General features: G+C 45.7%; 5 non-coding genes across 5 annotated transcripts; 1 reads left to right on the top strand and 4 right to left on the bottom strand.

Annotated features, from left to right (window-relative positions):
* Positions 1–3,644: 3,644 nt before the first annotated feature.
* trnav-aac (transfer RNA valine (anticodon AAC)) lies at positions 3,645–3,717 on the bottom strand. Its single transcript has one exon. It is a non-coding gene; the product is annotated as a tRNA-Val (tRNA).
* An 846-nt stretch (positions 3,718–4,563) lies between these two features.
* trnap-ugg (transfer RNA proline (anticodon UGG)) lies at positions 4,564–4,653 on the top strand. The gene is given in 2 exon segments: positions 4,564–4,599; positions 4,618–4,653. It is a non-coding gene; the product is annotated as a tRNA-Pro (tRNA).
* A 10,361-nt stretch (positions 4,654–15,014) lies between these two features.
* trnav-aac (transfer RNA valine (anticodon AAC)) lies at positions 15,015–15,087 on the bottom strand. Its single transcript has one exon. It is a non-coding gene; the product is annotated as a tRNA-Val (tRNA).
* Positions 15,088–19,708: 4,621 nt separating this feature from the next.
* trnaf-aaa (transfer RNA phenylalanine (anticodon AAA)) lies at positions 19,709–19,781 on the bottom strand. The gene has a single exon. It is a non-coding gene; the product is annotated as a tRNA-Phe (tRNA).
* A 4,621-nt stretch (positions 19,782–24,402) lies between these two features.
* Positions 24,403–24,475, bottom strand: trnav-aac (transfer RNA valine (anticodon AAC)). Its single transcript has one exon. It is a non-coding gene; the product is annotated as a tRNA-Val (tRNA).
* Positions 24,476–27,844: the final 3,369 nt, after the last annotated feature.

The raw sequence follows: 27,844 nt of genomic DNA, 5'->3' as shown, positions 1-27,844 counted from the left end.
GCTTTGTTGTCCTGTCGACAAATTCCGCCTGACTCGCTGAGTTGTTCCAGTATTTTCCGCAGATGTTAGATCGACTTTCGATGGCAATAACAGCGTGCTTCTGTTACTTTCCCGGGGCTCGTTGGTCTAGGGGTATGACATTCACTTACCTCTATTGACTAATTCCAGTTGATTCAGGCAGCCCTCTGTATGTTTCATTTTATTCAGTTCAACAACATCAGACTGTGTAATCTCTCTTCTCCCTCCACCATCTGTTTATTTCCATCAAGTTATTTTCATTCCTTCCATTGGTATGTTTTACCCTCAGCATTGCCCCCTCCCCCCAGCCCATACCATCCTACTTGAGCAACCCTGTCGCCAATTGTTCGCTGACACACTGCTTACTTTGTTCTGCTATTAACACATTCTGATCTCTTGAGGCGCCACTATCAGCACCTTTGTTAGCCTTGATTAGCCTCATTTACATTCCCTTTTTCTTTCTGTCCGAGACATTTTCGTCATTTTCCACCTATTGCTGACCACTCTATCGAGGCCCAATAGGGCACGCCAACCCCGCCCCATCCACATTTGTCTGAATCTGACCCCATTTCCAGTTCTCCAGCTTTGACAAAGAGTCACCCAGGCCCGGAACGACCGCTGCCATCTCGCTCCAGAGAGGCCGTCAGTCCTGCTGAGATTGTCCAGTATGTTCTGTTTTTGTTTCAGAATGAAGCATCCGCAGTAAGTTGCATTTGTCGTTCATTTAGACATGTTTGAGATGGTGAATAAGTAGGTTTATCTGCATTTGTAAATGCATGAAATTCTGTTGTGGATGAACTAGCTCCGCATATCCAAAATAAGAAGGTCCTTTTCTTCTCACTGCCTGTCGAAAATTCAGTGCTTGTGACTTAATGTGGAATTTATTTTGGTGGCTCATGAGAGACTAATCCTCATAATCCTCGAACATACGAGATGGGGGAACACAAGTACTTTGTGCAAACATTCCTCACACAACATGAGAAGCACTTGATGTTTCTACCCGGTATGGCCCCGGGGACCTTTCGCATGTTAGGGGAATGTGCTAACCACTACACTACAGAAACCGCTGGCGGTGCAGTAATCAATGGACTTGTGCAATGTTCAACCTCACTGTGTGCCTGCAGATTCTCATGGTTCGTCTGAGAGGCCATGTCACTTATTACAAGAAGACAGCCGTTTCTTTAAAACCGATGTCTCAACTTATAAAACAATCAGGAATCGAACTTTACAGACCTGAAGATAAGTTATGTTTTGCTTGAAGTGGAAGTCAAATTGAGAATGCAGGGCTTTCGTAAATAACCACAACCAGACGGGTGCATGCATTTTGCTATTGCTCGTTGATGAAGACCAGTTACGAGATTGCGGCAATAGTCAGCAACAGACTAAACTGGAAGTACGAGATGTTTCTGCCCGGTTTCGAAGCGGGGACCTTTCGTGAGTTCGGCGAATGTGATAACCACTACACTACAGAAACAGCTGGCAATCAACGGACGTGTACAATGTGCAACCTCACTGTGTTGCTGCAGATTCGCATGGTGAGGCTGAGAGGCTAGGCCACTTATTACAAGACGACTGCTGTTTCTTTCAAAAACAGATGTTTCAACATATAAAACCACGAGATGTAGAAATTAGGTCGAACTTAACATGATCTGCGTTAACTTCACAGGGACGTGACCCATCTAATCCACAGAGCCAAAGTGGAGAATTGAACTGACTGGAGAGTTGCATCTTAACGCTGACCTTCCGGACCTCGGCCTCCTGAAATGTTCCAAAGAAGCTCAACAAACACTCGAGGAACAGCAGCGCATCTTTCCACTGGGCTCAATACAGCTTTCACACTCATAGTGTGTGCAACAGTCTCACACTGTAAATGCTGCCCCCATTCTGTGTGTCCTTCCATCGCAGATTTGGGTTTGAATCTTGTTTCCACTTCTTCTTTGTATCCGAGCGGTAGTTGTTGAGAGCTGGCACAGACACAGCGGCTGGAATGGCCTCATACTGTGGTGTAATTATTCTCTCATTCGATGCTCACCTCACTCTGTGGCCAGGGAACCCTAGGCCTTTTCTCATTTAATCTCTCCTGACTTGCACCCTGTCAGAGCGCTTTCCTGTTGTTCTGTTTGCTCCCACCAGGATTTGACTTGGTTAAAACGTCCGACATTTCTAACCCGTCCCGGTTTTAATGAAAGTTGATGGTGAAAGACAAGCTTTGTTGTCCTGTCGACAAATTCCGCCTGACTCGCTGAGTTGTTCCAGTATTTTCCGCAGATGTTAGATCGACTTTCGATGGCAATAACAGCGTGCTTCTGTTACTTTCCCGGGGCTCGTTGGTCTAGGGGTATGACATTCACTTACCTCTATTGACTAATTCCAGTTGATTCAGGCAGCCCTCTGTATGTTTCATTTTATTCAGTTCAACAACATCAGACTGTGTAATCTCTCTTCTCCCTCCACCATCTGTTTATTTCCATCAAGTTATTTTCATTCCTTCCATTGGTATGTTTTACCCTCAGCATTGCCCCCCTCCCCCCAGCCCATACCATCCTACTTGAGCAACCCTGTCGCCAATTGTTCGCTGACACACTGCTTACTTTGTTCTGCTATTAACACATTCTGATCTCTTGAGGCGCCACTATCAGCACCTTTGTTAGCCTTGATTAGCCTCATTTACATTCCCTTTTTCTTTCTGTCCGAGACATTTTCGTCATTTTCCACCTATTGCTGACCACTCTATCGAGGCCCAATAGGGCACGCCAACCCCGCCCCATCCACATTTGTCTGAATCTGACCCCATTTCCAGTTCTCCAGCTTTGACAAAGAGTCACCCAGGCCCGGAACGACCGCTGCCATCTCGCTCCACAGAGGCCGTCAGTCCTGCTGAGATTGTCCAGTATGTTCTGTTTTTGTTTCAGAATGAAGCATCCGCAGTAAGTTGCATTTGTCGTTCATTTAGACATGTTTGAGATGGTGAATAAGTAGGTTTATCTGCATTTGTAAATGCATGAAATTCTGTTGTGGATGAACTAGCTCCGCATATCCAAAATAAGAAGGTCCTTTTCTTCTCACTGCCTGTCGAAAATTCAGTGCTTGTGACTTAATGTGGAATTTATTTTGGTGGCTCATGAGAGACTAATCCTCATAATCCTCGAACATACGAGATGGGGGAACACAAGTACTTTGTGCAAACATTCCTCACACAACATGAGAAGCACTTGATGTTTCTACCCGGTATGGCCCCGGGGACCTTTCGCATGTTAGGGGAATGTGCTAACCACTACACTACAGAAACCGCTGGCGGTGCAGTAATCAATGGACTTGTGCAATGTTCAACCTCACTGTGTGCCTGCAGATTCTCATGGTTCGTCTGAGAGGCCATGTCACTTATTACAAGAAGACAGCCGTTTCTTTAAAACCGATGTCTCAACTTATAAAACAATCAGGAATCGAACTTTACAGACCTGAAGATAAGTTATGTTTTGCTTGAAGTGGAAGTTAAATTGAGAATGCAGGGTTTTCGTAAATAACCACAACCAGACGGGTGCATGCATTTTGCTATTCTTCGTTGATGAAGACCAGTTACGAGACTGCGGCAATAGTCAGCAACAGACTAAACTGGAAGTACGAGATATTACTGCCCGGTTTCGAACCGGGGACCTTTCGCGTGTTAGGCGAATGTGATAACCACTACACTACAGAAACAGCTGGCAATCAACGGACGTGTACAATGTGCAACCTCACTGTGTTGCTGCAGATTCGCATGGTGAGGCTGAGAGGCTAGGCCACTTATTACAAGACGACTGCTGTTTCTTTCAAAAACAGATGTTTCAACATATAAAACCACGAGATGTAGAAATTAGATCGAACTTAACATGATCTGCGTTAACTTCACAGGGACGTGACCCATCTAATCCACAGAGCCAAAGTGGAGAATTGAACTGACTGGAGAGCTGCATCTTAACGCTGACCTTCCGGACCTCGGCCTCCTGAAATGTTCCAAAGAAGCTCAACAAACACTCGAGGAACAGCAGCGCATCTTTCCACTGGGCTCAATACAGCTTTCACACTCATAGTGTGTGCAACAGTCTCACACTGTAAATGCTGCCCCCATTCTGTGTGGACTACCATCGCAGATTTGGGTTTGAATCTTGTTTCCACTTCTTCTTTGTATCCGGGCGGTAGTTGTTGAGAGCTGGCACAGACACAGCGGCTGGAATGGCCTCATACTGTGGTGTAATTATTCTCTCATTCGATGCTCACCTCACTCTGTGGCCAGGGAACCCTAGGCCTTTTCTCATGTAATCTCTCCTGACTTGCACCCTGTCAGAGCGCTTTCCTGTTGTTCTGTTTGCTCCCACCAGGATTTGACTTGGTTAAAACGTCCGACATTTCTAACCCGTCCCGGTTTTAATGAAAGGTGATGGTGAAAGACAAGCTTTGTTGTCCTGTCGACAAATTCCGCCTGACTCGCTGAGTTGTTCCAGTATCTTCCGCAGATGTTGGATCAAATTTCGATGGCTATAACAGCGTGCTTCTATGACATCTTTGGGCTCGTTGGTCTAGGGGTATGATTCTCGCTTTGGGTGTCGTGGTTTCGAAACTTGCGGGAGGTCCCGGGTTCAAATCCCGGACGAGCCCTTTGATAAGGTTTTTCTGTTGGTCAGGCGATATGTTTTCTTCATTTCTTTGCGGCTCATTCGGCGGGATTCATTCACATTGGGTTTGCTTTGAGAAGCTGAGCTCACACGGCAGGGAACCAATAGGTTCGCGAGACAATCGGGACATTGTCTAAAAGCTTGTCTATGTGTGGACATTCGCTTACCTTTATTGACTTATTCCAGTAGATTCAGGCAGCTCTCTGTATGTTTCATTTTATTCAGTTCAACAACATCAGACTGTGTAATCTCTCTTCTCCCTCCACCATCTGTTTATTTCCATCAAGTTATTTTCATTCCTTCCATTGGCATGTTTTACCCTCAGCATTGCCCCCCTCCCCTCAGCCCATACCATCCTACTTGAGCAATCTGATCCCTGTCGCCAATTGTTCGCTGACACACTGCTTACTTTGTTCTGCTATTAACACATTCTGATCTCTTGAGGCGCCACTATCAGCACCTTTGTTAGCCTTGATTAGCCTCATTTACATTCCCTTTTTCTTTCTGTCCGAGACATTTTCGTCATTTTCCACCTATTGCTGACCACTCTATCGAGGCCCAATAGGGCACGCCAACCCCGCCCCATCCACATTTGTCTGAATCTGACCCCATTTCCAGTTCTGCAGCTTTGACAAAGAGTCACCCAGGCCCAGAACGACCGCTGCCATCTCGCTCCACAGAGGCCGTCAGTCCTGCTGAGATTGTCCAGTATGTTCTGTTTTTGTTTCAGAATGAAGCATCCGCAGTAAGTTGCATTTGTCGTTCATTTAGACATATTTGAGATGGTGAATAAGTAGGTTTATCTGCATTTGTAAATGCATGAAATTCTGTTGTGGATGAACTAGCTCCGCATATCCAAAATAAGAAGGTCCTTTTCTTCTCATTGCCTGTCGAAAATTCAGTGCTTGTGACTTAATGTGGAATTTATTTTGGTGGCTCATGAGAGACTAATCCTCATAATCCTCGAACATACGAGATGGGGGAACACAAGTACTTTGTGCAAACATTCCTCACACAACATGAGAAGCACTTGATGTTTCTACCCGGTATGGCCCCGGGGACCTTTCGCGTGTTAGGGGAATGTGCTAACCACTACACTACAGAAACCGCTGGCGGTGCAGTAATCAATGGACTTGTGCAATGTTCAACCTCACTGTGTGCCTGCAGATTCTCATGGTTCGTCTGAGAGGCCATGTCACTTATTACAAGAAGACAGCCGTTTCTTTAAAACCGATGTCTCAACTTATAAAACAATCAGAAATCGAACTTTACAGACCTGAAGATAAGTTATATTTTGCTTCAAGTGGAAGTTAAATTGAGAATGCAGGGCTTTCGTAAATAACCACAACCAGACGGGTGCATGCATTTTGCTATTGCTCGTTGATGAAGACCAGTTACGAGATTGCGGCAATAGTCAGCAACAGACTAAACTGGAAGTACGAGATGTTTCTGCCCGGTTTCGAAGCGGGGACCTTTCGTGAGTTCGGCGAATGTGATAACCACTACACTACAGAAACAGCTGGCAATCAACGGACGTGTACAATGTGCAACCTCACTGTGTTGCTGCAGATTCGCATGGTGAGGCTGAGAGGCTAGGCCACTTATTACAAGACGACTGCTGTTTCTTTCAAAAACAGATGTTTCAACATATAAAACCACGAGATGTAGAAATTAGGTCGAACTTAACATGATCTGCGTTAACTTCACAGGGACGTGACCCATCTAATCCACAGAGCCAAAGTGGAGAATTGAACTGACTGGAGAGTTGCATCTTAACGCTGACCTTCCGGACCTCGGCCTCCTGAAATGTTCCAAAGAAGCTCAACAAACACTCGAGGAACAGCAGCGCATCTTTCCACTGGGCTCAATACAGCTTTCACACTCATAGTGTGTGCAACAGTCTCACACTGTAAATGCTGCCCCCATTCTGTGTGTCCTTCCATCGCAGATTTGGGTTTGAATCTTGTTTCCACTTCTTCTTTGTATCCGAGCGGTAGTTGTTGAGAGCTGGCACAGACACAGCGGCTGGAATGGCCTCATACTGTGGTGTAATTATTCTCTCATTCGATGCTCACCTCACTCTGTGGCCAGGGAACCCTAGGCCTTTTCTCATTTAATCTCTCCTGACTTGCACCCTGTCAGAGCGCTTTCCTGTTGTTCTGTTTGCTCCCACCAGGATTTGACTTGGTTAAAACGTCCGACATTTCTAACCCGTCCCGGTTTTAATGAAAGGTGATGGTGAAAGACAAGCTTTGTTGTCCTGTCGACAAATTCCGCCTGACTCGCTGAGTTGTTCCAGTATTTTCCGCAGATGTTAGATCGACTTTCGATGGCAATAACAGCGTGCTTCTGTTACTTTCCCGGGGCTCGTTGGTCTAGGGGTATGACATTCACTTACCTCTATTGACTAATTCCAGTTGATTCAGGCAGCCCTCTGTATGTTTCATTTTATTCAGTTCAACAACATCAGACTGTGTAATCTCTCTTCTCCCTCCACCATCTGTTTATTTCCATCAAGTTATTTTCATTCCTTCCATTGGTATGTTTTACCCTCAGCATTGCCCCCCTCCCCCCAGCCCATACCATCCTACTTGAGCAACCCTGTCGCCAATTGTTCGCTGACACACTGCTTACTTTGTTCTGCTATTAACACATTCTGATCTCTTGAGGCGCCACTATCAGCACCTTTGTTAGCCTTGATTAGCCTCATTTACATTCCCTTTTTCTTTCTGTCCGAGACATTTTCGTCATTTTCCACCTATTGCTGACCACTCTATCGAGGCCCAATAGGGCACGCCAACCCCGCCCCATCCACATTTGTCTGAATCTGACCCCATTTCCAGTTCTCCAGCTTTGACAAAGAGTCACCCAGGCCCGGAACGACCGCTGCCATCTCGCTCCAGAGAGGCCGTCAGTCCTGCTGAGATTGTCCAGTATGTTCTGTTTTTGTTTCAGAATGAAGCATCCGCAGTAAGTTGCATTTGTCGTTCATTTAGACATGTTTGAGATGGTGAATAAGTAGGTTTATCTGCATTTGTAAATGCATGAAATTCTGTTGTGGATGAACTAGCTCCGCATATCCAAAATAAGAAGGTCCTTTTCTTCTCACTGCCTGTCGAAAATTCAGTGCTTGTGACTTAATGTGGAATTTATTTTGGTGGCTCATGAGAGACTAATCCTCATAATCCTCGAACATACGAGATGGGGGAACACAAGTACTTTGTGCAAACATTCCTCACACAACATGAGAAGCACTTGATGTTTCTACCCGCTATGGCCCCGGGGACCTTTCGCGAGTTAGGGGAATGTGCTAACCACTACACTACAGAAACCGCTGGCGGTGCAGTAATCAATGGACTTGTGCAATGTTCAACCTCACTGTGTGCCTGCAGATTCTCATGGTTCGTCTGAGAGGCCATGTCACTTATTACAAGAAGACAGCCGTTTCTTTAAAACCGATGTCTCAACTTATAAAACAATCAGAAATCGAACTTTACAGACCTGAAGATAAGTTATATTTTGCTTCAAGTGGAAGTTAAATTGAGAATGCAGGGCTTTCGTAAATAACCACAACCAGACGGGTGCATGCATTTTGCTATTGCTCGTTAATGAAGACCAGTTACGAGATTGCGGCAATAGTCAGCAACAGACTAAACTGGAAGTACGAGATGTTTCTGCCCGGTTTCGAAGCGGGGACTTTTCGTGAGTTCGGCGAATGTGATAACCACTACACTACAGAAACAGCTGGCAATCAACGGACGTGTACAATGTGCAACCTCACTGTGTTGCTGCAGATTCGCATGGTGAGGCTGAGAGGCTAGGCCACTTATTACAAGACGACTGCTGTTTCTTTCAAAAACAGATGTTTCAACATATAAAACCACGAGATGTAGAAATTAGGTCGAACTTAACATGATCTGCGTTAACTTCACAGGGACGTGACCCATCTAATCCACAGAGCCAAAGTGGAGAATTGAACTGACTGGAGAGTTGCATCTTAACGCTGACCTTCCGGACCTCGGCCTCCTGAAATGTTCCAAAGAAGCTCAACAAACACTCGAGGAACAGCAGCGCATCTTTCCACTGGGCTCAATACAGCTTTCACACTCATAGTGTGTGCAACAGTCTCACACTGTAAATGCTGCCCCCATTCTGTGTGTCCTTCCATCGCAGATTTGGGTTTGAATCTTGTTTCCACTTCTTCTTTGTATCCGAGCGGTAGTTGTTGAGAGCTGGCACAGACACAGCGGCTGGAATGGCCTCATACTGTGGTGTAATTATTCTCTCATTCGATGCTCACCTCACTCTGTGGCCAGGGAACCCTAGGCCTTTTCTCATTTAATCTCTCCTGACTTGCACCCTGTCAGAGCGCTTTCCTGTTGTTCTGTTTGCTCCCACCAGGATTTGACTTGGTTAAAACGTCCGACATTTCTAACCCGTCCCGGTTTTAATGAAAGGTGATGGTGAAAGACAAGCTTTGTTGTCCTGTCGACAAATTCCGCCTGACTCGCTGAGTTGTTCCAGTATTTTCCGCAGATGTTAGATCGACTTTCGATGGCAATAACAGCGTGCTTCTGTTACTTTCCCGGGGCTCGTTGGTCTAGGGGTATGACATTCACTTACCTCTATTGACTAATTCCAGTTGATTCAGGCAGCCCTCTGTATGTTTCATTTTATTCAGTTCAACAACATCAGACTGTGTAATCTCTCTTCTCCCTCCACCATCTGTTTATTTCCATCAAGTTATTTTCATTCCTTCCATTGGTATGTTTTACCCTCAGCATTGCCCCCCTCCCCCCAGCCCATACCATCCTACTTGAGCAACCCTGTCGCCAATTGTTCGCTGACACACTGCTTACTTTGTTCTGCTATTAACACATTCTGATCTCTTGAGGCGCCACTATCAGCACCTTTGTTAGCCTTGATTAGCCTCATTTACATTCCCTTTTTCTTTCTGTCCGAGACATTTTCGTCATTTTCCACCTATTGCTGACCACTCTATCGAGGCCCAATAGGGCACGCCAACCCCGCCCCATCCACATTTGTCTGAATCTGACCCCATTTCCAGTTCTCCAGCTTTGACAAAGAGTCACCCAGGCCCGGAACGACCGCTGCCATCTCGCTCCAGAGAGGCCGTCAGTCCTGCTGAGATTGTCCAGTATGTTCTGTTTTTGTTTCAGAATGAAGCATCCGCAGTAAGTTGCATTTGTCGTTCATTTAGACATGTTTGAGATGGTGAATAAGTAGGTTTATCTGCATTTGTAAATGCATGAAATTCTGTTGTGGATGAACTAGCTCCGCATATCCAAAATAAGAAGGTCCTTTTCTTCTCACTGCCTGTCGAAAATTCAGTGCTTGTGACTTAATGTGGAATTTATTTTGGTGGCTCATGAGAGACTAATCCTCATAATCCTCGAACATACGAGATGGGGGAACACAAGTACTTTGTGCAAACATTCCTCACACAACATGAGAAGCACTTGATGTTTCTACCCGGTATGGCCCCGGGGACCTTTCGCATGTTAGGGGAATGTGCTAACCACTACACTACAGAAACCGCTGGCGGTGCAGTAATCAATGGACTTGTGCAATGTTCAACCTCACTGTGTGCCTGCAGATTCTCATGGTTCGTCTGAGAGGCCATGTCACTTATTACAAGAAGACAGCCGTTTCTTTAAAACCGATGTCTCAACTTATAAAACAATCAGGAATCGAACTTTACAGACCTGAAGATAAGTTATGTTTTGCTTGAAGTGGAAGTCAAATTGAGAATGCAGGGCTTTCGTAAATAACCACAACCAGACGGGTGCATGCATTTTGCTATTGCTCGTTGATGAAGACCAGTTACGAGATTGCGGCAATAGTCAGCAACAGACTAAACTGGAAGTACGAGATGTTTCTGCCCGGTTTCGAAGCGGGGACCTTTCGTGAGTTCGGCGAATGTGATAACCACTACACTACAGAAACAGCTGGCAACCAACGGACGTGTACAATGTGCAACCTCACTGTGTTGCTGCAGATTCGCATGGTGAGGCTGAGAGGCTAGGCCACTTATTACAAGACGACTGCTGTTTCTTTCAAAAACAGATGTTTCAACATATAAAACCACGAGATGTAGAAATTAGGTCGAACTTAACATGATCTGCGTTAACTTCACAGGGACGTGACCCATCTAATCCACAGAGCCAAAGTGGAGAATTGAACTGACTGGAGAGTTGCATCTTAACGCTGACCTTCCGGACCTCGGCCTCCTGAAATGTTCCAAAGAAGCTCAACAAACACTCGAGGAACAGCAGCGCATCTTTCCACTGGGCTCAATACAGCTTTCACACTCATAGTGTGTGCAACAGTCTCACACTGTAAATGCTGCCCCCATTCTGTGTGTCCTTCCATCGCAGATTTGGGTTTGAATCTTGTTTCCACTTCTTCTTTGTATCCGAGCGGTAGTTGTTGAGAGCTGGCACAGACACAGCGGCTGGAATGGCCTCATACTGTGGTGTAATTATTCTCTCATTCGATGCTCACCTCACTCTGTGGCCAGGGAACCCTAGGCCTTTTCTCATTTAATCTCTCCTGACTTGCACCCTGTCAGAGCGCTTTCCTGTTGTTCTGTTTGCTCCCACCAGGATTTGACTTGGTTAAAACGTCCGACATTTCTAACCCGTCCCGGTTTTAATGAAAGGTGATGGTGAAAGACAAGCTTTGTTGTCCTGTCGACAAATTCCGCCTGACTCGCTGAGTTGTTCCAGTATTTTCCGCAGATGTTAGATCGACTTTCGATGGCAATAACAGCGTGCTTCTGTTACTTTCCCGGGGCTCGTTGGTCTAGGGGTATGACATTCACTTACCTCTATTGACTAATTCCAGTTGATTCAGGCAGCCCTCTGTATGTTTCATTTTATTCAGTTCAACAACATCAGACTGTGTAATCTCTCTTCTCCCTCCACCATCTGTTTATTTCCATCAAGTTATTTTCATTCCTTCCATTGGTATGTTTTACCCTCAGCATTGCCCCCCTCCCCCCAGCCCATACCATCCTACTTGAGCAACCCTGTCGCCAATTGTTCGCTGACACACTGCTTACTTTGTTCTGCTATTAACACATTCTGATCTCTTGAGGCGCCACTATCAGCACCTTTGTTAGCCTTGATTAGCCTCATTTACATTCCCTTTTTCTTTCTGTCCGAGACATTTTCGTCATTTTCCACCTATTGCTGACCACTCTATCGAGGCCCAATAGGGCACGCCAACCCCGCCCCATCCACATTTGTCTGAATCTGACCCCATTTCCAGTTCTCCAGCTTTGACAAAGAGTCACCCAGGCCCGGAACGACCGCTGCCATCTCGCTCCAGAGAGGCCGTCAGTCCTGCTGAGATTGTCCAGTATGTTCTGTTTTTGTTTCAGAATGAAGCATCCGCAGTAAGTTGCATTTGTCGTTCATTTAGACATGTTTGAGATGGTGAATAAGTAGGTTTATCTGCATTTGTAAATGCATGAAATTCTGTTGTGGATGAACTAGCTCCGCATATCCAAAATAAGAAGGTCCTTTTCTTCTCACTGCCTGTCGAAAATTCAGTGCTTGTGACTTAATGTGGAATTTATTTTGGTGGCTCATGAGAGACTAATCCTCATAATCCTCGAACATACGAGATGGGGGAACACAAGTACTTTGTGCAAACATTCCTCACACAACATGAGAAGCACTTGATGTTTCTACCCGGTATGGCCCCGGGGACCTTTCGCATGTTAGGGGAATGTGCTAACCACTACACTACAGAAACCGCTGGCGGTGCAGTAATCAATGGACTTGTGCAATGTTCAACCTCACTGTGTGCCTGCAGATTCTCATGGTTCGTCTGAGAGGCCATGTCACTTATTACAAGAAGACAGCCGTTTCTTTAAAACCGATGTCTCAACTTATAAAACAATCAGGAATCGAACTTTACAGACCTGAAGATAAGTTATGTTTTGCTTGAAGTGGAAGTTAAATTGAGAATGCAGGGCTTTCGTAAATAACCACAACCAGACGGGTGCATGCATTTTGCTATTCCTCGTTGATGAAGACCAGTTACGAGACTGCGGCAATAGTCAGCAACAGACTAAACTGGAAGTACGAGATGTTTCTGCCCGGTTTCGAAGCGGGGACCTTTCGTGAGTTCGGCGAATGTGATAACCACTACACTACAGAAACAGCTGGCAATCAACGGACGTGTACAATGTGCAACCTCACTGTGTTGCTGCAGATTCGCATGGTGAGGCTGAGAGGCTAGGCCACTTATTACAAGACGACTGCTGTTTCTTTCAAAAACAGATGTTTCAACATATAAAACCACGAGATGTAGAAATTAGGTCGAACTTAACATGATCTGCGTTAACTTCACAGGGACGTGACCCATCTAATCCACAGAGCCAAAGTGGAGAATTGAACTGACTGGAGAGTTGCATCTTAACGCTGACCTTCCGGACCTCGGCCTCCTGAAATGTTCCAAAGAAGCTCAACAAACACTCGAGGAACAGCAGCGCATCTTTCCACTGGGCTCAATACAGCTTTCACACTCATAGTGTGTGCAACAGTCTCACACTGTAAATCCTGCCCCCATTATGTGTGTCCTTCCATCGCAGATTTGGGTTTGAATCTTGTTTCCACTTCTTCTTTGTATCCGAGCGGTAGTTGTTGAGAGCTGGCACAGACACAGCGGCTGGAATGGCCTCATACTGTGGTGTAATTATTCTCTCATTCGATGCTCACCTCACTCTGTGGCCAGGGAACCCTAGGCCTTTTCTCATTTAATCTCTCCTGACTTGCACCCTGTCAGAGCGCTTTCCTGTTGTTCTGTTTGCTCCCACCAGGATTTGACTTGGTTAAAACGTCCGACATTTCTAACCCGTCCCGGTTTCAATGAAAGGTGATGGTGAAAGACAAGCTTTGTTGTCCTGTCGACAAATTCCGCCTGACTCGCTGAGTTGTTCCAGTATTTTCCGCAGATGTTAGATCGACTTTCGATGGCAATAACAGCGTGCTTCTGTTACTTTCCCGGGGCTCGTTGGTCTAGGGGTATGACATTCACTTACCTCTATTGACTAATTCCAGTTGATTCAGGCAGCCCTCTGTATGTTTCATTTTATTCAGTTCAACAACATCAGACTGTGTAATCTCTCTTCTCCCTCCACCATCTGTTTATTTCCATCAAGTTATTTTCATTCCTTCCATTGGTATGTTTTACCCTCAGCATTGCCCCCCTCCCCCCAGCCCATACCATCCTACTTGAGCAACCCTGTCGCCAATTGTTCGCTGACACACTGCTTACTTTGTTCTGCTATTAACACATTCTGATCTCTTGAGGCGCCACTATCAGCACCTTTGTTAGCCTTGATTAGCCTCATTTACATTCCCTTTTTCTTTCTGTCCGAGACATTTTCGTCATTTTCCACCTATTGCTGACCACTCTATCGAGGCCCAATAGGGCACGCCAACCCCGCCCCATCCACATTTGTCTGAATCTGACCCCATTTCCAGTTCTCCAGCTTTGACAAAGAGTCACCCAGGCCCGGAACGACCGCTGCCATCTCGCTCCAGAGAGGCCGTCAGTCCTGCTGAGATTGTCCAGTATGTTCTGTTTTTGTTTCAGAATGAAGCATCCGCAGTAAGTTGCATTTGTCGTTCATTTAGACATGTTTGAGATGGTGAATAAGTAGGTTTATCTGCATTTGTAAATGCATGAAATTCTGTTGTGGATGAACTAGCTCCGCATATCCAAAATAAGAAGGTCCTTTTCTTCTCACTGCCTGTCGAAAATTCAGTGCTTGTGACTTAATGTGGAATTTATTTTGGTGGCTCATGAGAGACTAATCCTCATAATCCTCGAACATACGAGATGGGGGAACACAAGTACTTTGTGCAAACATTCCTCACACAACATGAGAAGCACTTGATGTTTCTACCCGGTATGGCCCCGGGGACCTTTCGCATGTTAGGGGAATGTGCTAACCACTACACTACAGAAACCGCTGGCGGTGCAGTAATCAATGGACTTGTGCAATGTTCAACCTCACTGTGTGCCTGCAGATTCTCATGGTTCGTCTGAGAGGCCATGTCACTTATTACAAGAAGACAGCCGTTTCTTTAAAACCGATGTCTCAACTTATAAAACAATCAGGAATCGAACTTTACAGACCTGAAGATAAGTTATGTTTTGCTTGAAGTGGAAGTTAAATTGAGAATGCAGGGCTTTCGTAAATAACCACAACCAGACGGGTGCATGCATTTTGCTATTCCTCGTTGATGAAGACCAGTTACGAGACTTGGGCAATAGTCAGCAACAGACTAAACTGGAAGTACGAGATGTTACTGCCCGGTTTCGAACCGGGGACTTTTCGCGTGTTAGGCGAATGTGATAACCACTACACTACAGAAACAGCTGGCAATCAACGGACGTGTACAATGTGCAACCTCACTGTGTTGCTGCAGATTCGCATGGTGAGGCTGAGAGGCTAGGCCACTTATTACAAGACGACTGCTGTTTCTTTCAAAAACAGATGTTTCAACATATAAAACCACGAGATGTAGAAATTAGATCGAACTTAACATGATCTGCGTTAACTTCACAGGGACGTGACCCATCTAATCCACAGAGCCAAAGTGGAGAATTGAACTGACTGGAGAGCTGCATCTTAACGCTGACCTTCCGGACCTCGGCCTCCTGAAATGTTCCAAAGAAGCTCAACAAACACTCGAGGAACAGCAGCGCATCTTTCCACTGGGCTCAATACAGCTTTCACACTCATGGTGTGTGCAACAGTCTCACACTGTAAATGCTGCCCCCATTCTGTGTGGACTACCATCGCAGATTTGGGTTTGAATCTTGTTTCCACTTCTTCTTTGTATCCGGGCGGTAGTTGTTGAGAGCTGGCACAGACACAGCGGTTGGAATGGCCTCATACTGTGGTGTAATTATTCTCTCATTCGATGCTCACCTCACTCTGTGGCCAGGGAACCCTAGGCCTTTTCTCATGTAATCTCTCCTGACTTGCACCCTGTCAGAGCGCTTTCCTGTTGTTCTGTTTGCTCCCACCAGGATTTGACTTGGTTAAAACGTCCGACATTTCTAACCCGTCCCGGTTTTAATGAAAGGTGATGGTGAAAGACAAGCTTTGTTGTCCTGTCGACAAATTCCGCCTGACTCGCTGAGTTGTTCCAGTATCTTCCGCAGATGTTGGATCAAATTTCGATGGCTATAACAGCGTACTTCTATGACATCTTTGGGCTCGTTGGTCTAGGGGTATGATTCTCGCTTTGGGTGTCGTGGTTTCGAAACTTGCGGGAGGTCCCGGGTTCAAATCCCGAACGAGCCCTTTGATAAGGTTTTCTGTTGGTCAGGCGGTATGTTTTCTTCATTTCTTTGCGGCTCATTCGGCGGGATTCATTCACATTGGGTTTGCTTTGAGAAGCTGAGCTCACACGGCAGGGAACCAATAGGTTCGCGAGACAATCGGGACATTGTCTAAAAGCTTGTCTATGTGTGGACATTCGCTTACCTTTATTGACTTATTCCAGTAGATTCAGGCAGCTCTCTGTATGTTTCATTTTATTCAGTTCAACAACATCAGACTGTGTAATCTCTCTTCTCCCTCCACCATCTGTTTATTTCCATCAAGTTATTTTCATTCCTTCCATTGGCATGTTTTACCCTCAGCATTGCCCCCCTCCCCTCAGCCCATACCATCCTACTTGAGCAATCTGATCCCTGTCGCCAATTGTTCGCTGACACACTGCTTACTTTGTTCTGCTATTAACACATTCTGATCTCTTGAGGCGCCACTATCAGCACCTTTGTTAGCCTTGATTAGCCTCATTTACATTCCCTTTTTCTTTCTGTCCGAGACATTTTCGTCATTTTCCACCTATTGCTGACCACTCTATCGAGGCCCAATAGGGCACGCCAACCCCGCCCCATCCACATTTGTCTGAATCTGACCCCATTTCCAGTTCTGCAGCTTTGACAAAGAGTCACCCAGGCCCGGAACGACCGCTGCCATCTCGCTCCACAGAGGCCGTCAGTCCTGCTGAGATTGTCCAGTATGTTCTGTTTTTGTTTCAGAATGAAGCATCCGCAGTAAGTTGCATTTGTCGTTCATTTAGACATGTTTGAGATGGTGAATAAGTAGGTTTATCTGCATTTGTAAGTGCATGAAATTCTGTTGTGGATGAACTAGCTCCACATATCCAAAATAAGAAGGTCCTTTTCTTCTCATTGCCTGTCGAAAATTCAGTGCTTGTGACTTAATGTGGAATTTATTTTGGTGGCTCATGAGAGACTAATCCTCATAATCCTCGAACATACGAGATGGGGGAACACAAGTACTTTGTGCAAACATTCCTCACACAACATGAGAAGCACTTGATGTTTCTACCCGGTATGGCCCCGGGGACCTTTCGCGTGTTAGGGGAATGTGCTAACCACTACACTACAGAAACCGCTGGCGGTGCAGTAATCAATGGACTTGTGCAATGTTCAACCTCACTGTGTGCCTGCAGATTCTCATGGTTCGTCTGAGAGGCCATGTCACTTATTACAAGAAGACAGCCGTTTCTTTAAAACCGATGTCTCAACTTATAAAACAATCAGAAATCGAACTTTACAGACCTGAAGATAAGTTATATTTTGCTTCAAGTGGAAGTTAAATTGAGAATGCAGGGCTTTCGTAAATAACCACAACCAGACGGGTGCATGCATTTTGCTATTGCTCGTTGATGAAGACCAGTTACGAGATTGCGGCAATAGTCAGCAACAGACTAAACTGGAAGTACGAGATGTTTCTGCCCGGTTTCGAAGCGGGGACCTTTCGTGAGTTCGGCGAATGTGATAACCACTACACTACAGAAACAGCTGGCAATCAACGGACGTGTACAATGTGCAACCTCACTGTGTTGCTGCAGATTCGCATGGTGAGGCTGAGAGGCTAGGCCACTTATTACAAGACGACTGCTGTTTCTTTCAAAAACAGATGTTTCAACATATAAAACCACGAGATGTAGAAATTAGGTCGAACTTAACATGATCTGCGTTAACTTCACAGGGACGTGACCCATCTAATCCACAGAGCCAAAGTGGAGAATTGAACTGACTGGAGAGTTGCATCTTAACGCTGACCTTCCGGACCTCGGCCTCCTGAAATGTTCCAAAGAAGCTCAACAAACACTCGAGGAACAGCAGCGCATCTTTCCATTGGGCTCAATACAGCTTTCACACTCATAGTGTGTGCAACAGTCTCACACTGTAAATGCTGCCCCCATTCTGTGTGTCCTTCCATCGCAGATTTGGGTTTGAATCTTGTTTCCACTTCTTCTTTGTATCCGAGCGGTAGTTGTTGAGAGCTGGCACAGACACAGCGGCTGGAATGGCCTCATACTGTGGTGTAATTATTCTCTCATTCGATGCTCACCTCACTCTGTGGCCAGGGAACCCTAGGCCTTTTCTCATTTAATCTCTCCTGACTTGCACCCTGTCAGAGCGCTTTCCTGTTGTTCTGTTTGCTCCCACCAGGATTTGACTTGGTTAAAACGTCCGACATTTCTAACCCGTCCCGGTTTTAATGAAAGGTGATGGTGAAAGACAAGCTTTGTTGTCCTGTCGACAAATTCCGCCTGACTCGCTGAGTTGTTCCAGTATTTTCCGCAGATGTTAGATCGACTTTCGATGGCAATAACAGCGTGCTTCTGTTACTTTCCCGGGGCTCGTTGGTCTAGGGGTATGACATTCACTTACCTCTATTGACTAATTCCAGTTGATTCAGGCAGCCCTCTGTATGTTTCATTTTATTCAGTTCAACAACATCAGACTGTGTAATCTCTCTTCTCCCTCCACCATCTGTTTATTTCCATCAAGATATTTTCATTCCTTCCATTGGTATGTTTTACCCTCAGCATTGCCCCCCTCCCCCCAGCCCATACCATCCTACTTGAGCAACCCTGTCGCCAATTGTTCGCTGACACACTGCTTACTTTGTTCTGCTATTAACACATTCTGATCTCTTGAGGCGCCACTATCAGCACCTTTGTTAGCCTTGATTAGCCTCATTTACATTCCCTTTTTCTTTCTGTCCGAGACATTTTCGTCATTTTCCACCTATTGCTGACCACTCTATCGAGGCCCAATAGGGCACGCCAACCCCGCCCCATCCACATTTGTCTGAATCTGACCCCATTTCCAGTTCTCCAGCTTTGACAAAGAGTCACCCAGGCCCGGAACGACCGCTGCCATCTCGCTCCAGAGAGGCCGTCAGTCCTGCTGAGATTGTCCAGTATGTTCTGTTTTTGTTTCAGAATGAAGCATCCGCAGTAAGTTGCATTTGTCGTTCATTTAGACATGTTTGAGATGGTGAATAAGTAGGTTTATCTGCATTTGTAAATGCATGAAATTCTGTTGTGGATGAACTAGCTCCGCATATCCAAAATAAGAAGGTCCTTTTCTTCTCACTGCCTGTCGAAAATTCAGTGCTTGTGACTTAATGTGGCATTTATTTTGGTGGCTCATGAGAGACTAATCCTCATAATCCTCGAACATACGAGATGGGGGAACACAAGTACTTTGTGCAAACATTCCTCACACAACATGAGAAGCACTTGATGTTTCTACCCGGTATGGCCCCGGGGACCTTTCGCATGTTAGGGGAATGTGCTAACCACTACACTACAGAAACCGCTGGCGGTGCAGTAATCAATGGACTTGTGCAATGTTCAACCTCACTGTGTGCCTGCAGATTCTCATGGTTCGTCTGAGAGGCCATGTCACTTATTACAAGAAGACAGCCGTTTCTTTAAAACCGATGTCTCAACTTATAAAACAATCAGGAATCGAACTTTACAGACCTGAAGATAAGTTATGTTTTGCTTGAAGTGGAAGTTAAATTGAGAATGCAGGGCTTTCGTAAATAACCACAACCAGACGGGTGCATGCATTTTGCTATTCCTCGTTGATGAAGACCAGTTACGAGACTGCGGCAATAGTCAGCAACAGACTAAACTGGAAGTACGAGATGTTACTGCCCGGTTTCGAACCGGGGACCTTTCGCGTTTTAGGCGAATGTGATAACCACTACACTACAGAAACAGCTGGCAATCAACGGACGTGTACAATGTGCAACCTCACTGTGTTGCTGCAGATTCGCATGGTGAGGCTGAGAGGCTAGGCCACTTATTACAAGACGACTGCTGTTTCTTTCAAAAACAGATGTTTCAACATATAAAACCACGAGATGTAGAAATTAGATCGAACTTAACATGATCTGCGTTAACTTCACAGGGACGTGACCGATCTAATCCACAGAGCCAAAGTGGAGAATTGAACTGACTGGAGAGCTGCATCTTAACGCTGACCTTCCGGACCTCGGCCTCCTGAAATGTTCCAAAGAAGCTCAACAAACACTCGAGGAACAGCAGCGCATCTTTCCACTGGGCTCAATACAGCTTTCACACTCATAGTGTGTGCAACAGTCTCACACTGTAAATGCTGCCCCCATTCTGTGTGGACTACCATCGCAGATTTGGGTTTGAATCTTGTTTCCACTTCTTTTTTGTATCCGGGCGGTAGTTGTTGAGAGCTGGCACAGACACAGCGGCTGGAATGGCCTCATACTGTGGTGTAATTATTCTCTCATTCGATGCTCACCTCACTCTGTGGCCAGGGAACCCTAGGCCTTTTCTCATGTAATCTCTCCTGACTTGCACCCTGTCAGAGCGCTTTCCTGTTGTTCTGTTTGCTCCCACCAGGATTTGACTTGGTTAAAACGTCCGACATTTCTAACCCGTCCCGGTTTTAATGAAAGGTGATGGTGAAAGACAAGCTTTGTTGTCCTGTCGACAAATTCCGCCTGACTCGCTGAGTTGTTCCAGTATCTTCCGCAGATGTTGGATCAAATTTCGATGGCTATAACAGCGTGCTTCTATGACATCTTTGGGCTCGTTGGTCTAGGGGTATGATTCTCGCTTTGGGTGTCGTGGTTTCGAAACTTGCGGGAAGTCCCGGGTTCAAATCCCGGACGAGCCCTTTGATTAGGTTTTCTGTTGGTCAGGCGATATGTTTTCTTCATTTCTTTGCGGCTCATTCGGCGGGATTCATTCACATTGGGTTTGCTTTGAGAAGCTGAGCTCACACGGCAGGGAACCAATAGGTTCGCGAGACAATCGGGACATTGTCTAAAAGCTTGTCTATGTGTGGACATTCGCTTACCTTTATTGACTTATTCCAGTAGATTCAGGCAGCTCTCTGTATGTTTCATTTTATTCAGTTCAACAACATCAGACTGTGTAATCTCTCTTCTCCCTCCACCATCTGTTTATTTCCATCAAGTTATTTTCATTCCTTCCATTGGCATGTTTTACCCTCAGCATTGCCCCCCTCCCCTCAGCCCATACCATCCTACTTGAGCAATCTGATCCCTGTCGCCAATTGTTCGCTGACACACTGCTTACTTTGTTCTGCTATTAACACATTCTGATCTCTTGAGGCGCCACTATCAGCACCTTTGTTAGCCTTGATTAGCCTCATTTACATTCCCTTTTTCTTTCTGTCCGAGACATTTTCGTCATTTTCCACCTATTGCTGACCACTCTATCGAGGCCCAATAGGGCACGCCAACCCCGCCCCATCCACATTTGTCTGAATCTGACCCCATTTCCAGTTCTGCAGCTTTGACAAAGAGTCACCCAGGCCCGGAACGACCGCTGCCATCTCGCTCCACAGAGGCCGTCAGTCCTGCTGAGATTGTCCAGTATGTTCTGTTTTTGTTTCAGAATGAAGCATCCGCAGTAAGTTGCATTTGTCGTTCATTTAGACATATTTGAGATGGTGAATAAGTAGGTTTATCTGCATTTGTAAATGCATGAAATTCTGTTGTGGATGAACTAGCTCCGCATATCCAAAATAAGAAGGTCCTTTTCTTCTCATTGCCTGTCGAAAATTCAGTGCTTGTGACTTAATGTGGAATTTATTTTGGTGGCTCATGAGAGACTAATCCTCATAATCCTCGAACATACGAGATGGGGGAACACAAGTACTTTGTGCAAACATTCCTCACACAACATGAGAAGCACTTGATGTTTCTACCCGGTATGGCCCCGGGGACCTTTCGCGTGTTAGGGGAATGTGCTAACCACTACACTACAGAAACCGCTGGCGGTGCAGTAATCAATGGACTTGTGCAATGTTCAACCTCACTGTGTGCCTGCAGATTCTCATGGTTCGTCTGAGAGGCCATGTCACTTATTACAAGAAGACAGCCGTTTCTTTAAAACCGATGTCTCAACTTATAAAACAATCAGAAATCGAACTTTACAGACCTGAAGATAAGTTATATTTTGCTTCAAGTGGAAGTTAAATTGAGAATGCAGGGCTTTCGTAAATAACCACAACCAGACGGGTGCATGCATTTTGCGATTGCTCGTTGATGAAGACCAGTTACGAGATTGCGGCAATAGTCAGCAACAGACTAAACTGGAAGTACGAGATGTTTCTGCCCGGTTTCGAAGCGGGGACCTTTCGTGAGTTCGGCGAATGTGATAACCACTACACTACAGAAACAGCTGGCAATCAACGGACGTGTACAATGTGCAACCTCACTGTGTTGCTGCAGATTCGCATGGTGAGGCTGAGAGGCTAGGCCACTTATTACAAGACGACTGCTGTTTCTTTCAAAAACAGATGTTTCAACATATAAAACCACGAGATGTAGAAATTAGGTCGAACTTAACACGATCTGCGTTAACTTCACAGGGACGTGACCCATCTAATCCACAGAGCCAAAGTGGAGAATTGAACTGACTGGAGAGTTGCATCTTAACGCTGACCTTCCGGACCTCGGCCTCCTGAAATGTTCCAAAGAAGCTCAACAAACACTCGAGGAACAGCAGCGCATCTTTCCACTGGGCTCAATACAGCTTTCACACTTATAGTGTGTGCAACAGTCTCACACTGTAAATGCTGCCCCCATTCTGTGTGTCCTTCCATCGCAGATTTGGGTTTGAATCTTGTTTCCACTTCTTCTTTGTATCCGAGCGGTAGTTGTTGAGAGCTGGCACAGACACAGCGGCTGGAATGGCCTCATACTGTGGTGTAATTATTCTCTCATTCGATGCTCACCTCACTCTGTGGCCAGGGAACCCTAGGCCTTTTCTCATTTAATCTCTCCTGACTTGCACCCTGTCAGAGCGCTTTCCTGTAGTTCTGTTTGCTCCCACCAGGATTTGACTTGGTTAAAACGTCCGACATTTCTAACCCGTCCCGGTTTTAATGAAAGGTGATGGTGAAAGACAAGCTTTGTTGTCCTGTCGACAAATTCCGCCTGACTCGCTGAGTTGTTCCAGTATTTTCCGCAGATGTTAGATCGACTTTCGATGGCAATAACAGCGTGCTTCTGTTACTTTCCCGGGGCTCGTTAGTCTAGGGGTATGACATTCACTTACCTCTATTGACTAATTCCAGTTGATTCAGGCAGCCCTCTGTATGTTTCATTTTATTCAGTTCAACAACATCAGACTGTGTAATCTCTCTTCTCCCTCCACCATCTGTTTATTTCCATCAAGTTATTTTCATTCCTTCCATTGGTATGTTTTACCCTCAGCATTGCCCCCCTCCCCCCAGCCCATACCATCCTACTTGAGCAACCCTGTCGCCAATTGTTCGCTGACACACTGCTTACTTTGTTCTGCTATTAACACATTCTGATCTCTTGAGGCGCCACTATCAGCACCTTTGTTAGCCTTGATTAGCCTCATTTACATTCCCTTTTTCTTTCTGTCCGAGACATTTTCGTCATTTTCCACCTATTGCTGACCACTCTATCGAGGCCCAATAGGGCACGCCAACCCCACCCCATCCATATTTGTCTGAATCTGACCCCATTTCCAGTTCTCCAGCTTTGACAAAGAGTCACCCAGGCCCGGAACGACCGCTGCCATCTCGCTCCAGAGAGGCCGTCAGTCCTGCTGAGATTGTCCAGTATGTTCTGTTTTTGTTTCAGAATGAAGCATCCGCAGTAAGTTGCATTTGTCGTTCATTTAGACATGTTTGAGATGGTGAATAAGTAGGTTTATCTGCATTTGTAAATGCATGAAATTCTGTTGTGGATGAACTAGCTCCGCATATCCAAAATAAGAAGGTCCTTTTCTTCTCATTGCCTGTCGAAAATTCAGTGCTTGTGACTTAATGTGGAATTTATTTTGGTGGCTCATGAGAGACTAATCCTCATAATCCTCGAACATACGAGATGGGGGAACACAAGTACTTTGTGCAAACATTCCTCACACAACATGAGAAGCACTTGATGTTTCTACCCGGTATGGCCCCGGGGACCTTTCGCATGTTAGGGGAATGTGCTAACCACTACACTACAGAAACCGCTGGCGGTGCAGTAATCAATGGACTTGTGCAATGTTCAACCTCACTGTGTGCCTGCAGATTCTCATGGTTCGTCTGAGAGGCCATGTCACTTATTACAAGAAGACAGCCGTTTCTTTAAAACCGATGTCTCAACTTATAAAACAATCAGGAATCGAACTTTACAGACCTGAAGATAAGTTATGTTTTGCTTGAAGTGGAAGTTAAATTGAGAATGCAGGGCTTTCGTAAATAACCACAACCAGACGGGTGCATGCCTTTTGCTATTCCTCGTTGATGAAGACCAGTTACGAGACTGCGGCAATAGTCAGCAACAGACTAAACTGGAAGTACGAGATGTTTCTGCCCGGTTTCGAAGCGGGGACCTTTCGCGTGTTAGGCGAATGTGATAACCACTACACTACAGAAACAGCTGGCAATCAACGGACGTGTACAATGTGCAACCTCACTGTGTTGCTGCAGATTCGCATGGTGAGGCTGAGAGGCTAGGCCACTTATTACAAGACGACTGCTGTTTCTTTCAAAAACAGATGTTTCAACATATAAAACCACGAGATGTAGAAATTAGATCGAACTTAACATGATCTGCGTTAACTTCACAGGGACGTGACCCATCTAATCCACAGAGCCAAAGTGGAGAATTGAACTGACTGGAGAGCTGCATCTTAACGTTGACCTTCCGGACCTCGGCCTCCTGAAATGTTCCAAAGAAGCTCAACAAACACTCGAGGAACAGCAGCGCATCTTTCCACTGGGCTCAATACAGCTTTCACACTCATAGTGTGTGCAACCGTCTCACACTGTAAATGCTGCCCCCATTCTGTGTGTACTACCATCGCAGATTTGGGTTTGAATCTTGTTTCCACTTCTTCTTTGTATCCGGGCGGTAGTTGTTGAGAGCTGGCACAGACACAGCGGCTGGAATGGCCTCATACTGTGGTGTAATTATTCTCTCATTCGATGCTCACCTCACTCTGTGGCCAGGGAACCCTAGGCCTTTTCTCATTTAATCTCTCCTGACTTGCACCCTGTCAGAGCGCTTTCCTGTTGTTCTGTTTGCTCCCACCAGGATTTGACTTGGTTAAAACGTCCGACATTTCTAACCCGTCCCGGTTTTAATGAAAGGTGATGGTGAAAGACAAGCTTTGTTGTCCTGTCGACAAATTCCGCCTGACTCGCTGAGTTGTTCCAGTATCTTCCGCAGATGTTGGATCAAATTTCGATGGCTATAACAGCGTGCTTCTATGACATCGTTGGGCTCGTTGGTCTAGGGGTATGATTCTCGCTTTGGGTGTCGTGGTTTCGAAACTTGCGGGAGGTCCCGGGTTCAAATCCCGGACAAGCCCTTTGATAAGGTTTTCTGTTGGTCAGGCGATATGTTTTCTTCGTTTCTTTGCGGCTCATTCGGCGGGATTCATTCACATTGGGTTTGCTTTGAGAAGCTGAGCTCACACGGCAGGGAACCAATAGGTTCGCGAGACAATCGGGACATTGTCTAAAAGCTTGTCTATGTGTGGACATTCGCTTACCTTTATTGACTTATTCCAGTAGATTCAGGCAGCTCTCTGTATGTTTCATTTTATTCAGTTCAACAACATCAGACTGTGTAATCTCTCTTCTCCCTCCACCATCTGTTTATTTCCATCAAGTTATTTTCATTCCTTCCATTGGCATGTTTTACCCTCAGCATTGCCCCCCTCCCCTCAGCCCATACCATCCTACTTGAGCAATCTGATCCCTGTCGCCAATTGTTCGCTGACACACTGCTTACTTTGTTCTGCTATTAACACATTCTGATCTCTTGAGGCGCCACTATCAGCACCTTTGTTAGCCTTGATTAGCCTCATTTACATTCCCTTTTTCTTTCTGTCCGAGACATCTTCGTCATTTTCCACCTATTGCTGACCACTCTATCGAGGCCCAATAGGGCACGCCAACCCCGCCCCATCCACATTTGTCTGAATCTGACCCCATTTCCAGTTCTCCAGCTTTGACAAAGAGTCACCCAGGCCCGGAACGACCGCTGCCATCTCGCTCCAGAGAGGCCGTCAGTCCTGCTGAGATTGTCCAGTATGTTCTGTTTTTGTTTCAGAATGAAGCATCCGCAGTAAGTTGCATTTGTCGTTCATTTAGACATGTTTGAGATGGTGAATAAGTAGGTTTATCTGCATTTGTAAATGCATGAAATTCTGTTGTGGATGAACTAGCTCCGCATATCCAAAATAAGAAGGTCCTTTTCTTCTCATTGCCTGTCGAAAATTCAGTGCTTGTGACTTAATGTGGAATTTATTTTGGTGGCTCATGAGAGACCAATCCTCATAATCCTCGAACATACGAGATGGGGGAACACAAGTACTTTGTGCAAACATTCCTCACACAACATGAGAAGCACTTGATGTTTCTACCCGGTATGGACCCGGGGACCTTTCGCATGTTAGGGGAATGTGCTAACCACTACACTACAGAAACCGCTGGCGGTGCAGTAATCAATGGACTTGTGCAATGTCCAACCTCACTGTGTGCCTGCAGATTCTCATGGTTCGTCTGAGAGGCCATGTCACTTATTACAAGAAGACAGCCGTTTCTTTAAAACCGATGTCTCAACTTATAAAACAATCAGAAATCGAACTTTACAGACCTGAAGATAAGTTATATTTTGCTTCAAGTGGAAGTTAAATTGAGAATGCAGGGCTTTCGTAAATAACCACAACCAGACGGGTGCATGCATTTTGCTGTTGCTCGTTGATGAAGACCAGTTACGAGATTGCGGCAATAGTCAGCAACAGACTAAACTGGAAGTACGAGATGTTTCTGCCCGGTTTCGAAGCGGGGACCTTTCGTGTGTTCGGCGAATGTGATAACCACTACACTACAGAAACAACTGGCAATCAACGGACGTGTACAATGTGCAACCTCACTGTGTTGCTGCAGATTCGCATGGTGAGGCTGAGAGGCTAGGCCACTTATTACAAGACGACTGCTGTTTCTTTCAAAAACAGATGTTTCAACATATAAAACCACGAGATGTAGAAATTAGATCGAACTTAACATGATCTGCGTTAACTTCACAGGGACGTGACCCATCTAACCCACAGAGCCAAAGTGGAGAATTGAACTGACTGGAGAGTTGCATCTTAACGCTGACCTTCCGGACCTCGGCCTCCTGAAATGTTCCAAAGAAGCTCAACAAACACTCGAGGAACAGCAGCGCATCTTTCCACTGGGCTCAATACAGCTTTCACACTCATAGTGTGTGCAACAGTCTCACACTGTAAATGCTGCCCCCATTCTGTGTGTCCTTCCATCGCAGATTTGGGTTTGAATCTTGTTTCCACTTCTTCTTTGTATCCGAGCGGTAGTTGTTGAGAGCTGGCACAGACACAGCGGCTGGAATGGCCTCATACTGTGGTGTAATTATTCTCTCATTCGATGCTCACCTCACTCTGTGGCCAGGGAACCCTAGGCCTTTTCTCATTTAATCTCTCCTGACTTGCACCCTGTCAGAGCGCTTTCCTGTTGTTCTGTTTGCTCCCACCAGGATTTCACTTGGTTAAAACGTCCGACATTTCTAACCCGTCCCGGTTTTAATGAAAGGTGATGGTGAAAGACAAGCTTTGTTGTCCTGTCGACAAATTCCGCCTGACTCGCTGAGTTGTTCCAGTATTTTCCGCAGATGTTAGATCGACTTTCGATGGCAATAACAGCGTGCTTCTGTTACTTTCCCGGGGCTCGTTAGTCTAGGGGTATGACATTCACTTACCTCTATTGACTAATTCCAG

This window comes from Scyliorhinus torazame, chromosome 5 (genome assembly GCF_047496885.1).
Source record: "Scyliorhinus torazame isolate Kashiwa2021f chromosome 5, sScyTor2.1, whole genome shotgun sequence".
Taxonomy (NCBI): Eukaryota; Metazoa; Chordata; class Chondrichthyes; order Carcharhiniformes; family Scyliorhinidae; genus Scyliorhinus; species Scyliorhinus torazame.
The sequence above is the reverse complement of the archived record's forward strand: the minus strand, read 5'-3'. Positions and strand labels throughout refer to the sequence as shown.